Below are 14,915 nucleotides of genomic sequence, written 5' to 3'. Positions count from 1 at the left end.
GTCTTCAGGAGGGAACGGCGGTTCCTCCTGAGAATCTGTCCTTCCTCAGTTCTAACAGTGTATGACCTTGGTCCTACTTCCTCAAGAACTGTAGCTTTCCTTTTCAATGCATCTGGATCCTCAACCCTGACAACATCATCCCTTGTCAATGGTTTAATAATAATAATTCAACTTTATTGTCATTGTACAACGAAATGTGATCTTGCAAGCTCCCATGAGTCCAGTACAAATAACATTAACATTAACGTAAATAGCACTGTCCTGGGAGAAGCAAAGCCGCTGCGTCTGTGCGCGCCGCCATTTCATTTCCACCATTCCTCCTGTCCAACAATCTTCAGCCCAACGCCCGGGCCTGCTCACCAGCCGCCCCTCCCGGGGCTCTTTCCGTGACCTTCTCACCAACCGCCCCTCCTCGGGGCTCCTTCCGTGACCTTCTCACCAATCGCCCCTCCTCGGGGCTCCTTCCGTGACCTTCTGCACCTGGTCTTCCCTGATGGTCACCCCTCCAGGTACTAACCAGGCCTGGCTCTGTTTAGCTTCCAAGCCTTGCCAGTGACCCTGTCCCTAGTCCCAGGAACAGGGCTTAGTATCATAGTGTGATTTCTGTTTCAGCTTTAACAGTTGAAGTCTCTGTCTTAGTTCCTTACTCTGCTTTTCTTTTGCACAGCAGGGTAGCGTGGTGTGCAACTTGCGACCCATTAGGAGTTCAGCAGGTGAAGAACCAGAGTCTAAAGGTGAAGCTCGGTAGCTCAGCAGGGCGAGATAAGGATCAGACTTGCTTTCTGTTGCTTTCTTCAGTAGCTGTTTGAGAACTTGAACACCTTTCTCTGCCTTACCATTCGACCGAGCATACAGAGGACTGGATGTGATGTGCTGAAAGTCATAATGTGCTGCAAACTGTTGCCACTCCTTACAGTTGAAGCACGGACCATTGTCGCTAACGGCAATCCTGGGAATTCCATGTCTGACGAAAATGGATTTAACATGCGTTATGACACTGCTTGCTGATGTGCTTGAGAGCAGCACCATCTCAGGATAGTTAGAATAGTAGTCAATCACTATTAGGTAGCCTTTACCATTCAAATGAAAGAGGTCCATACCAACCTTTTGCCATGGTGCTGTTGGTATGTCAGCTACTATCATTGGTTCCTTTGCTTGTTTGTTTTGGTGTTTCTGACATGTCTCAGATTTGCCTATCATGATCTCAATGTCCTTATTTATGCCAGGCCAATAAACAGTGTCTCTTGCTCTCCTTTTGCATTTTTCAATTCCAAGGTGTCCCTCATGAATCCTTTCGAGCATGTCTCAACATAGAGCCTGTGGAATGACTATTCTGCTCTGTTTTAGTAATAGTCCACTTGCGACACTCAACTCTGACCTGATGTGAAAGTACTTTGGACAGGAACCTTTTGGCCAACCATGATGAATGTTCTCTAGTACTGTTTGTAATATTGTATCTTTTACTGTTTCTTCTGCTATTTGCTTTGATTTTTTGTCTGACATGGGCAGCGCAGCAGTGACCATACTCACATGAACATCCACGTCTTCCTCAGTAGAGTTCGCATGACTCATTGTGGGTGCTCGGGTTAGTGCATCTCCTAACACTATGGGCTGGATTTTGCTACGGGGGCGGGTTGGAGGTGGGAAACCCACATTCGGGCTTGTTGTCCCGCCTCCATGGAGATGTGGCCAACCCACTGGATTTTCCTCTGATTGACCTTGTTGAGCCCGCCCTGTGGGCTCAGCAGGCCAATTAAGGGCCACCCGGCAACAGGTGACGTCAGAGATTGACATTTCATCTGTCAAAAGCTTTTGGCACATGAAATATCAGTGTTTAACAGCTGTTTGAAGCTGTCAAGCACTGAAAAACTGCTAATTCAGCCTCAGTCCTTTCTCAGGATAACTTTAAAATCATTTTGCTGTAGAAACAAAGAAGCTGATTTTTTTTTTTAAATCGGAGCTTCTGTGGTTCTTGCAGCCGACTCCCGACACCGGAATGCAGGACTCCTGTAAAGGTAAGTAAAAGTAAGTTAAACTTATTTAAACACTTGCAAAACACTTACCTTTGCACTCCTGCACCCCTCACTCACCTGAACACTGGGCATCTCGACCCCTCCAAGACTTCAGACCCACGTCCCGCCTCGAAAACTTTTCGTGGTTTGGAGCTGTCGGGAAGCCCACAAACCTGCAATAAAAATCGCGAATAGGCAAAAAACTACCTGTTAACTATCTGTTAACAGGCAGTTTAATTGCCTTTAATCCCTTCCCGCCTCTGGGAGTTGGGTTCCAGCACTTGTCGGGAACCCGACTCCTATGAAATTGACATGGAGGCGGGTTGGAGGCGGGATGGGGTCGGGACCCCCAGATCTCCGATTTTTATCGCCCGCACGCCTCCAACCCGACTCCAGGGGCTTAGGAAAATCCAGCCCTATGTATTTGCCTGGTGTGTAGATCAGTTCAAAGTCATATCTTTGCAGCTTCATCATGAGTCGTTGAATCCTTGGAGACATCTCATTCAGGTTCTTTTTTTATGATGGCAACCAGTGGGCAGTGGTCTGTCTCAACTGTGAAGGTGGGAAGTCCATATATGTAGCAATGGAACTTTTCTAGTCCAACTACCAAGCCTAGACATTCCTTTTCAATCTGGGCGTATCGACACTCAGAATCAGTCATAGACCTGGAGGCATAGGCAACAGGCTTCCAATCTTCACCCTCTGCTTGTAGCAAGACCACACCTAGGCCATCTTTTGATGCATCTGTTGACACTTTGATTCTCTTTGCTGGGTCAAAGAAGGTGAGTACAGGTGTGGTTGTCAGCGCTGTTTTGAGGTTCATCCACTCTTGTTCATGTCTTTCTGTCCATGCGAACTCATTTGTTTTATGTAGCAGGTCTCACAGACAGGCTGTCTTGGCTGACAAGTTAGGAATGAACTTTCCAATGAAGTTTATCATCCCCATGATGCATAGCACTCCTTTTTTGTCAGTGGGTCGGGGCATGTTGAGTATGGCATTTACTTTTTCCATATCTGGCTCTATTCCTTTACCAGATAGATTATCTCCTAGGAAAGTGACTTCCTGGACGCCAAACTGACACTTGGCTTTGTTGAGCTTCAGTCCATTCTGGCGTATGCTCTGTAGCACTTTAGTCAGACTCTCATTGTGTTCTTTCAGTGTGGAGCCCCAGATGATGGTGTCATCAACATGGACCCGAACTCCTTCCAGACCTTCAATTATGTGTTCCATCGCTCTATGAAAGATTTCAGATGCAGATATTATCCCGAAAGGCATTTGGAGGAAACAATACCTGCCAAATGGTGTGTTGAAGGTACAGTATTTGGTGCTCTCTTCATCCAGTTTTAGTTGCCAAAATCCTTGTGAGGCATCGAGCTTTGTGAAGTATCTGGCACCTGACATTTCACTGGTGATTTCTTCTCGCTTGGGAATCTGGTAGTGTTCACGTTTTATGTTTGCATTTAAGTCCTTTGGATCCACGCATACTCTTAGATCATTGTTCTTTTTCTTTACACATATCATGGAGTTAACCCAGTCTGTTGGCTCTTCGACTTTCCTGATGACTCCTAGTGTGGTCATTCTGTCCAGTTCTTTCTTGAGCCGGTCACGCAGTGGTGCTGGAACTCTCCGTGGAGCATTTACCACTGGCTGAGCATCCTCCTTTAGCTGGATCTTGTAAGTGAATGGTAGAACTCCAAATCCTTTGAACACATCCTGGAAATTACTCACTACAGAATCAACTGAGCCATCTGGTCTGCTTATGGCACAGTTTATACGGTAGACTCTCTTGACCAGTTCTAAGTCCTCACAAGCTTTGTCACCTAGTAGTGAATCGAGTCCTTCAGCCACAACAGAAAACATGAGATGATGCACTTTGTCTTTGACTGTCACTTTAGGTCTGCATACACCTAAGCTATGTATTTTCTGTCCGTTATAGTTCTTCAGTAGTACTGACTTTTTCTGTACTTTGGGGTTTTCTTTCATATTTTTAATGTCACTCATACTAATTAAGTTTGCTTTTGCCCCAGTGTCTAGTTTCAATGTAACTAATGCTCCATTTACCTGCAGTGCCATCATCCATTTTTCTTCTTTTACTGCATTAACTTTATGTTCAGCATTGTCCATTCCTGAGGGCTGCACATTTTCTGTATCCTTTTCTATATTGTCACATGACACCATTCCTACAAAAAATGTCTCACTTAAATCAGTGTCCTCAATCACATTGACTTGTTGCCCTTTCTTTGTTTTTACTTATGTAAAGCATTGTTTGGCAAAGTGATTCTTTCCATTACATTTTGTGCACATTTTCCCAAATGCTGGGCATTGCCTTGACTGGTGCTGGTAACCACAGCGTTTACAATTGAAAGTTCCATCCTCCGATTGCTTTGCATTTCTGTTCTGCCCATGTTTCTTCCCCTTGTAGGACACAGCACCGACAGCAGCACTATCCTTCATTACAGTCGCATCATTATTACTTTCACTGAAAGTCTTTGCGTGCTTCTGAGCTAGCTCACTGGCATGGCATATTTTCACAGCATCCTCCAATGTTAGTTCGGTTTCTCTCAACAGACGTTCCCTGACTTTTTTATCATGAATAGCAAACACAATCTGGTCACGAATCATGGATGATTTCAGTTCAGAGAAATTACATGTCTGTGCTTTCAGTTTCAGATCGGTCACAAAGCTATCAAAAGTCTCATTTTGCTGCTGTGTCCGTGAATGGAACACGTACCTCTCATAGGTCTCGTTCTTTTTGGGAGAACAATGTGTATCAAATTTCTTTAGCACATCGTCCATCTTTTCTCAGTCCTCCTCTTGATCAAATACAAACGTATTAAATACCTCTATCACCTGTGGGCCTGCAACCGTGAGCAGCAACACTATTTTCCTTGCGTCTGGCTTTGTACCGAACCCGATGGCGGCAATGTAGAGTTCGAATTGTTGTTTGAAAGTCCGCCAATTGCAGTCGACATTCCCCGTGAGTTTCAAGCCCTCTGGTGGCTTCAAATTCTCCATGTCGCATTTCACAATATTCAGCAGATATTACCACTTCTGGTACCATGTTATGTTCATAAATAAATAGACATTTTCATTATGAACAGCTAGCTTGAGCTAGTCACTTTATTCAGCCATGTGGACTAGTGTGCAGGCATCCATCTTGACTACTGCCTTGTGGGTAGCCTGGTGCCTCATGGGTAGCCCCACTCTTATATATATACAGCTCCACCTAGTGTACCATTCTAGAATGACATGTTACTGATCATCATTGCACCACCCAGGAACACTGAACATGTAATAAAAACAGAGAATGCTGGAAACACTCAGCAAATCAGGCAGCATCTGTGGAGAGAGAAACAGCATTAATGTTTCAAGTCGATGATATCGACTCTTTTAGCCTTCTTTTCACCAATGAAATCAAGATCAATTAATTCATCTGACCCTCAATGCAATGTTTTGAGTTTTGGAATCATCATTGTTGCTTTTCTCTGAAATCTTTCTTAAGCATCGCTGTTCTTTTGAAAGTAAATCTCTTCTTTCTAGTTCTCTCATTTCCTCCCTGCATTTCTCTCCTTCATTTGTAATTTTCTATATTGTATATTTTTCCCTCTGTGTTTTACTTCTTGTTTTGTTTTCCTGTCTTTGCTTTTGTCCCATTGTCTAGCTGTTACATTCTCTGTCTGCCTTGCTCCTCTTTCTGTCACTTCTTTCTCGATTGCTCCTCTCCACCTTGCTGGCTGGCCAGATCATCCATTCTGTACCAATTTTACAATGGTCACTGGGATACTCTGAGGTAACACTGCTGTGTAAAACCAGATGGATTATTGGGGCTTTTATTTTCCATTCTGTATTTTTTTCCAGGACTCAAACTAAGATTTGGAATTCCTCACAGAATACTGCAGCAGAAATGTAATTTGTCAGCTGTAACAAACCTCGAGGAAATCTTTCAAGAGTTAGCTGGCTATATACAGTAAAATCTCCCTATAACCTTACTTTTGGAAACCATATAAAAACCATAGTCTAAGGAGGGGTGAGCTTTGGAACAGCTTTTCTAAATAATCACCAAGTCATAAATTATGAGCACAGTATTAGCAGTTACAGTAAATTACATAGCAATGTGCTACCCTGTTTAACACTAACCCAAGGATTATTCAAAGCAGCTGAGGTATGTCAAAGCACAAATCAGTCCTCCGGCCTTACTGAAAGTTGGAAGCAATTTTTCTGTCCCTGAGGACTTAGAAATAACAGTCTTGGGACTGCTTCATGATTCAAATAGATCTGCTGATTGTGCTCAAACAGAAGCAAGGGCAGCAATGATGAGTGGATGGGATTTTCCTTTCAGAAATGCTGGAAAACAGAAACGAGGCACAGGTAATAGGAATAGAGAAACGGAAAGAGGAAGGCCTTCATTTTTTTTTACTCCTGTGACATGACACTTTTTATCTTGATCGAGGACTGTAGAGATGGAAATACAAAGATAATGGAGAAGCCACTACTGCAGTACCTTATGTACAATCACAGAAGTCCAGTGGGAGGTTTTGTCTCTCTTCTCATTGTCCTCATTTTCAACATTATCATTCTCTATTTTGGAAGACACTATTTCTTGAAAAATAGAGCCTATGGTGAAATTGCCTTGTCTTTTAATATTTGAAGTCAATATTGATTCAGGTCACCTTACTTTAATACTGTTGTGCTTTTGGCAGCGATTGTTTTCAAAGAAATTGTATTGAAGTGAAGATGGAGTACCTCTATTCATATTAAGAGCTTATATAGCCCTGAGTTGATGGCAGCAATTCTTCACATTGCTACTATGGTAACAAATAACATTTTCCATTACAATCTAAACCCGTTTGTCCGGAAAATGCGTATGTAACATTTCACCTTTTTCTAAAACAAACAAATGACAAGAAACAATACTGATGAGTTTTAAATTTCATAACTTATATTACATTTAGTATAGAAGATTGTCAAATGCTAAAGGAGTATTGGAAGACAGCCAGTAAGGAAAGCTAGTTTAATACTTAGCATTATTCCAAGTATTGGGTAGCACAGTGAGTCAGAACACAGTACTTTTTACTTCTGGATTATGGGTTCAAGTCCAGTTGAGCCAAATGAGATAAAAGGCTCCTCTCTCTAGCAGCTATATTGTTCCTAAGTGGATTCAATTTAGTGAGTCTTAACTCGGTGGGTTTGGGTCCTAACATAAAACTGCCCACAAATCGGGCACCTTTGGAGCCCTGACTGGTGGTGTGAGGAACAGAAAGCTTCATAGTAGCTGTTCAGCTAAGTTTGAAGTTGAGATACATCAGAGGAATTTTTTACATCTGATCATGCCACATATAATCTGGGAGTGCTCCATGCTGCCACTGGGTCACAATGTAGGAAAGTTGTTCTGTTCCACATCATTAGTATTTCTCTCGTTTGTAAGTCCAGAAAGAACAAAATCAAAAAGGAAAATAAGTACAATTGTAATTATTCTTGACAGTTGTGAAAATCTGTCTTAGTGTTTGTTGTTGCTATTGCGCCTGTTAAAATTGGTTTCTTTTTTATGGAATAGGAAGGTAGAAACAGATGGTTCAAAATTGGAGTCTCACTCATCTCAAGCATAATTCCCAGCTTTGGGAATTCAGGAACATAATGGGAGTTTTATGCACTGACTGACTCTGTACTGCTATCTGCATTTAATCAATATGTTTGCCCTGTTCACTGAAAATAAACATGGGTCCTCAAAGGACTTCTCACGTGTTAAGACAGCAGATTGATGAAATAGTCGCTTTTCCAAATCACATAAAGTCATCAGATTTTGGTAACTTTGGCATTCATTTCCAAATAGCACCTCCTTTACTCTTATTTAGCATCATGCACACCCTTTTACACAAGTGTACGGCAGACAAGAATTATTTACTCCAAGTGAATACTTATTTTAGCTTTTTAATATTAATCTCAAGCACTATAATCAGTGAAACATTAATTTAGCAGCTCAAATCTTTTCTTTCAGCGGTTGTTAATGGAGTGATTCACATCAGTAGTAACTTGAGTCCTGGTTTTATTTTGTTTTACATCAAGGTCAGACTGACATACAAAAAAAAACACATGCACACACTATGCAGGATAAATCCCTGAAAGAGATAGCAGCTGCTGAACAACTGGAAGAGTAATGGCTGCATCTTCAGATAGCAACCTTTATGTGTACCAAATACATGCAACAGACCAAAATAAGTTGCTATCTTGAGCAGCCTCTGTAATTTTCAGTTACTAGATGACATGAACAGGTGTTAACAACAAGACACATCCAGAAAAGTGAAGACACTAATAGATCATGTCTATACTTATTCTAAAGGTCAAGTAACAAGGGTTTCTACTTTTTTACCTATTTTACCAGTTTCGTTATAACATTAATACTTATTTATATAGTTGAAAAAATAATATGGTTCCTTGCATTTTATTACCTGAGATGATGGCCTCATTATCTATGACTGCAATAAATAATAAAGTATTAAACCCTGTTACCATGCATTTAAGATAAGTAATAGGAAAGAGTTACAAGAGTAAAACAAAGTGTTAGATGAAGCCATAAATTGTGACAACAAAGAATATTAACCCTTAATATTTTTAATTTACTCATCCAGGCACTCGCTCCTTCAAAGAGCTGATACTTCTTTGCATACAGCCCTTTCCTGATAGGATTTGTTTTAAAAAATTACCTGGTCGCATCTATGAAAGTAAAATAAATTTCAGATATTATACTTATTCTTAACAGTTGTGGCAATCTGCTTCAGTATTTGTTGATGTTTTTGTGTGTATGAAGTTCCTGGGCTGCTTCCTTAGATTCAACTGCCTCTCCTTATTGTCTCGAAATTTCACCAGTTTAGATTGAACTTGAGGATCCCAGTCATTAATTTAAATTGGAAAAGTTCGAGTTCTCAACACTCCACAAAGCCCATCGTAATTCCTCAGAAGTGAGGGTCAGTCGGTCGCTTCTTTGATGCATCATCATATTTAGAGGCGAGAAGAGAAAACTGGGCATAGGGTCAGTTAAAATGAGAGAAGCGATTTTTCCCCTCCGATCCCACTGTCTCCCCGATGGGTCCAAATATTAACCTGCTCTTTTGAGGAGGTGAGCAGGACACTCAGCCCAAACTGGCAGGACCCGATCCGCAATATTAATTGAGACCTGAGCGGGGGAGCAGAGACAGCTTCCCCGTCAGGCCAAACCTGCCAGGCGGTGGACCGTTGGCCAGAAAAGGCCCAGGCAGATAAGTTTAAACAATCCTTTTTATTAGGTTTCCTTGGACGCCAGAAGGAGCAGGAGTGTTCCTCCAGACCTCATAAGGAAGACTTGAGCCACCTTTACCCCGGGTTTCCCCCCTTCCCCTAATCACCTTCGACCCTTGCCCCCCCCCCATACCACTTACCTGAATGTTGGGGGCAGATCCCCCGGGTCCCCGGCTGCAGCCTCCAGCCTGCGATCTTCCGCTCCCACCCATCCTCCAGGTAGTGCATCTGGCCAGGTTTGGGCAGGCCCCCGATGAAAATGATAGCAATGAATTCCAGCTGATCTAAATGGTCTCCACATCCCTGGTCTTCCCGGGTGCTCCACCCGCTTTGCGGCTCGCACGCGCCATACCCCCATTATAGTCGGGCCGATGTTACAATTGTTATTGCGCCCTTCATGTGATTATAGATTATTATCTGATATATCCCTGGTAGTATCACCCAGATTTCCCATCAACAAGTCACTAATGGCTTTCTAATCACTGGCTGCATTCAGTATGACCTGATTGGTTGGTTAATTGGCTGATGGTGTTATAATACCTTCAGGATCAAAAATAACAAGCTGCCAGTGTGCTCTTTTTAAGCAACCCATAAACAAAAATACTGTAACTTGTAGGAGTCTACGTACGCCTAGCAAAAAATACTGAACTCGGAGAGGTTCAACAGAAAAGGTTTAATTGTTGAGGCTGCATGTTGAACACAAAATGGCGTCAGAGCCTACACCAAGTCCGACTGCCTTTCATCAGTCCACAGCTTCGACTGCTCCTCCACCGCTCTGGGCTTAACTATGTTGCAGATCGAGTTTCTTAAAGGTGTGATCCTTCTTAAAGGCATGACGCCTGATTTATAGTCTATGGACCGAAAAGCGGATTGTGTCCTTTCTGTGATCGGTATGCCACACAGCTCCCCCCAGAATCCGCTAGTAGGGACTGTACGAACCGGCGTGGCGGCTTGATGGCATGGCCGGAACGTCTCTTGGCAGTTGGTGCCGGGAGCAAGGCGGTCGGACGCATCGGGCTCTAGGTGCGCCAGCTTGAGCCGGTCGACCGACACCTTGTCAGTTCTGCCGCCCACTTCGAGGAGGAAGAACGTGTTCCCCATCTGGAGTACCTTGTAGGGTCCGTCGTATGGGGGCCGTAGAGGTCCTCGGTGGGCGTCATGGCGCACGAAAACAAATTTGACCATGTGCAGGCTAGGTGGTACGCGGGTTGCTGGTTCGCCGTGCCGGCCGGTGGGTACCGGAGCGAACTGTTGTGCTCGGTTGGCAAAAGCGCGGCGTTGCTGGTCAGCCAACCAGGGGGTTGTGGCGGTGGGCAGGAACTCTCCGGGTACGCGCAGCGGCTGGCTGTACACGAGTTCCGCCGCCGAGGCTTGCAGGTCTTCCTTGACCGCGAAGCGTAGGCCAAGTAGCACCCACGGGAGGCGGTCGATCCAAGCCTCGTCCTCGAGGCTGGCGCGGAGGGACGCCTTCATGGACCTGTGGAATCGCTCACACAGTCCGTTGGCTTGGGGGTGGTAAGCCGTGGTGCGGTGAACGGCCACCCCGAGGTTTCGGGCGATGGCGGCCCACAGATCAGAAGTGGACTGCGGGCCTCTATCTGACGTCATGTCGGAGGGGACGCCGAACCGAGCGACCCAGGTACCGATGAACGCCCTCGCGATGTCGGTGGTGGTGGTGGACGTCAGTGGAATGGCCTTGGGCCAGCGGGTGGTACGGTCCACGATTGTCAGCAGGTGCGTGTGACTTTGTGATGGCGGCAGGGGGCCGACGAGGTCGATGTGGACGTGGTCAAACCTTCTTTCTGGCACGGTGAACTCCTCGAGTGGGGCTTTGGCGTGCTGGTGGATTTTGGCACGCTGGCAAGCTATGCAGGATCTGGACCAGACGCGCACATCTTTGCGCAGGCCGCGCCAGACAAATCGGTTGGCCACCAGTCTAATGGACGCGCGGGTGCCGGGGTGTGAGAGGCCGTGGACGATGCCGAACACCCGTTTTTGCCAGGACGCCGGGACTACGGGGCGGGGTTGCGCCAAGGAGGTGTCGCATTTGACTGTGATGGTGGACGGGCCGCAGGCGACGTCGGTCAGTCGCAGCCCTGGGAGGGTTGTGGGCGCGGAGAGCAGATCGGGGTCGGTGCGTTGCTCCACTGCCAGTTGAGCATAGTCCACTGCCAGGTGGGCACCGTGGACGGCGGGGCGGGATAGGCAGTCGGCCACCACGTTGTCTCGACCGGAGACGTGCCGGATGCCCGTGGTGAATTCGGACACCGTGGTGAGCTGGCGTTGTTGCCTGGCTGACCACGGGTCTGCAGATTTCGCCATCGCGAATGTCAGGGGTTTGTGGTCGACAAGCGCGGTGAAGGGGCGGCCCTCCAGAAGAAATCTAAAATGGCGGACTGCCAGGTACAGTGCGAGGAGCTCGCAGTCAAAGACGCTGTATTTGGCCTCCGGGGGGCGCAGTTGGTGGCTGAAAAAGGCCAGCGGTTGCCAGGCCCCGTCGACCCACTGTTCGTACACGGCGCCAACCGTGTGGTCTGAGGCGTCCGTGGTGAGGGCCACCCTGGCGTTGGGCTGTGGGTGAGCGAGCATGGTGGCATCGGTGAGCGCCTTTTTGGTCGAGTCGAAAGTGGTCAACATGTCCGCCGACCACTCGATTGCCATTCTGTCTTTCTTACCCCGGAGGGCTTCGTATAGGAGCCGCATGAGGGAGGCCGCTCCGGGAATGAAGCGGTTGTAAAAGTTGATCATCCCCAAGAACTCCTGGAGGCCTTTGATGGTGGTAGGCCGGGGGAACTGCTGGATGGCTTGCACCTTGGTGGGCAGGGGAATGGCTCCGTCCTGCGTGATGTGGTGGCCGAGGAATTCGATCCTGCTGAGGCCGAATTGGCACTTGGCTGGGCTGATGATGAGCCCGTGCTCTCTGAGCCGCTGGAACAGGGTGCGGAGGTGCTCGATGTGTTCCTGCTTGGAGGAACTAGTTACCAGGATGTCATCCAGGTAGACAAAGAGGAACTTCAGGTCCCGGAGGACTGAGTCCATGAGCCGCTGGAAGGCCTGGGCCGTGTTTTTGAGGCCGAAGGGCATTCGGAGGAACTCGAATAGCCCAAAAGGGGTGATTATGGCCGTCTTGGGAATGTCCGTGGGGTGGACTGGCACCTGATGGTAACCGCGCACCAGGTCGACTTTGGAGAAGACTGAGCGGCCGGCCAGTCTAGCCGAGAAGTCTTGAATGTGCGGTATGGGGTACCGATCCGGCGTGGTGGCGTCGTTTAGGCACCGGTAGTCCCCGCAGGGGCGCCATCCCCCGTCGGGTTTGGTGACGATGTGGAGTGGGGAGGCCCAGGGGCTGTTGGAGCGGCGGATGATGCCAAGCTGTTCCATTGTGGTGAACTCGGCCGCGATCTCCAGCTTGGCCGGGTCCAGCCTGCGGGCGTGGGCATACACCGGTGGGCCTGTGGTGGGGATGAAGTGTTCTACCCCGTGCTTAGCAACTTTTGCGGAGAAGGTCGGGTTGGTGAGGGCTGAGAACTCAGCCAGGAGTGCTGAGTAGTCGTCCGTTGAGCGGGCGCGGCACTGCCACGCCATTTCGGCAGGTTGGGGGGGGCCATGGCGCCCGGGATAGGTGACATGGTGTTCATGTCCACGAGGCGGCGCCAAGGCATGTCGACCAACAGGCCGTGGGTGCACAGGAAATCCGCACCGAGGAGCAGGAAAAGCACCTTGGCGGTGATAAACTCCCAGTGGTAGCGGCGGCCTGCGAGGTCGATGGTGACGGTGCGGGTGCCGTATGTCTGGATGTCGGTGCCGTTGGCGGCAGCCAGCGCAGGGCCGCAGCCGCCTCGCTGGATCTCGAGGGCGGACGCGGGGATGATGCTGCGCTGCGCGCCCGTGTCGCATAGGAAACGGCGTCCGGAGGCGCTGTCCGTAACGTACAGCAGCGCGCCTGCTTGCCCCACGGCCATCGTGTAGGCCGGTGTGGGGGCGGTTGGAAACGTGCAGGGATGGCTGCCGCGGCGTGCCCGTGCGCCGAACTGGGTATGGAAGTAGCAGTAGCCCTGGGTCGGAGGGCTTGGGGGACGTGGGGGCCTGGGGGGCCTCGTGGCCAAGCTGTGTGGCCGCGCGATAGAGGGTGGAGCGCGCGCCGACGCTGCAGAGGCCAGGTCGGGGGTGACGGCATGGTTGGAGCTGGCGGACAGGAGCTTATCGGCTTCATCGGCCAGGGCCTCGAGGTCCGTGAGGCTGGACGCCACGATCGCCGGGCGGATGCTGGGAGGTAGTTGGCGGATAAAGAGCGTGCGGAAGAGGGAGCCGGGCGGTTTCTCGTCGGTCAGAGCAAGCATGTGTGAGAGCAAGTCTGACGGCGTGGAGTCACCAAGGCCCGGGAGGTCGAGGAGGTGGCAGTTGCGCAAAAATTGGGAGGCTGTGAATTTTTTAAGGAGCGCGGCCTTGAGATGTGCGTACTTGCCTTCCTCCGAAGGGTTTTGTAGTGTTGTCCAGACTTTCGTGATTGTGGAGCTGCCCAGGGAGGCGAGGAGGTAGTCGTACATCGTTGCATCGGCGGTGATGCCGCGGAGTCGGAATTGCAATTCGGCTTGAAGGAACCAGGCGGTGGCTAGGTTCTCCCAGAACTCCGGCAGCTTCACAGAAACTGCATTTGTGTCAGCCGTGGTTACGCTTAGGAGTCGTCCTGAGCGTCGGGGTCACCAATGTAGGAGTCTACGTACACCTAGCAAAAAATACTGAACTCGGAGAGGTTCAACAGAAAAGGTTTAATTGTTGAGGCTGCATGTCGAACACAAAATGGCGTCAGAGCCGACACCAAGTCCGACTGCCTTTCATCAGTCCACAGCTTCGACTGCTCCTCCCCCGCTCTGGGCTTAACTATGTTGCAGATTGAGGTTCATAAAGGTGTGATCCTTCTTAAAGGCATGACGCCTGATTTATAGTCTACGGACCGAAAAGCGGATTGTGTCCTTTCTGTGATCGGTACACCACAAACTAATAAAACATTAAATTAAACTTAACAAATTAAATTGAAATTTGGTTGGCCTGGGTGATGATGTACTCCAGTCGCTGCGGTGCCCACCGGTCGCGGAAAGCCTCGAGCATGCCGGCGGACACCGCATGCTCCATCTCCAGGGCCACCCGGGTGCAAACGTGGCCGCGGAACAGGAGCAGTCCTATGAGGAGGTCCCCCGATCTGCCCGCTCCCCTCCGCACCAGGCGGCCAAAGATCAGGAGCATGGGACTGAAGTGCAGCCAGAAATCGAGGAGCAGTCACTTCAAACAATGAAGCTGCCCATGTACTCACATTCAGGATGCTCGGTAATCAGCAATTCATGCAATTTTTTTTAAACATCGAACTCATTTTTATAAGATAGTAGGACAGTGAGAACTTTACTTGCTAGGAGCGTCTACAGTGTCTTACATTTTAATTAAATGTCTCTGCCTGCAACCTTAGCATTTAATCAACACAAGAACCATTTATTGCCTCACACACAACAAACAAATAGAATGCATTATTCCCTTTAACTCCTTCTTAAATATTTTTATTAATATCAAGCCAAATCATCCTGGAAAAATAGCAGCGCATGAACGACGTACGTTGTTATTACTGCACAAATCGGCCA

This window comes from Somniosus microcephalus, chromosome 9, assembly GCF_052327205.1.
Source record: "Somniosus microcephalus isolate GS21.2 chromosome 9, FLI_Smic_1.0, whole genome shotgun sequence".
In the NCBI taxonomy this organism is placed as follows: Eukaryota; Metazoa; Chordata; class Chondrichthyes; order Squaliformes; family Somniosidae; genus Somniosus; species Somniosus microcephalus.
This window is presented reverse-complemented; position numbering follows the sequence as displayed.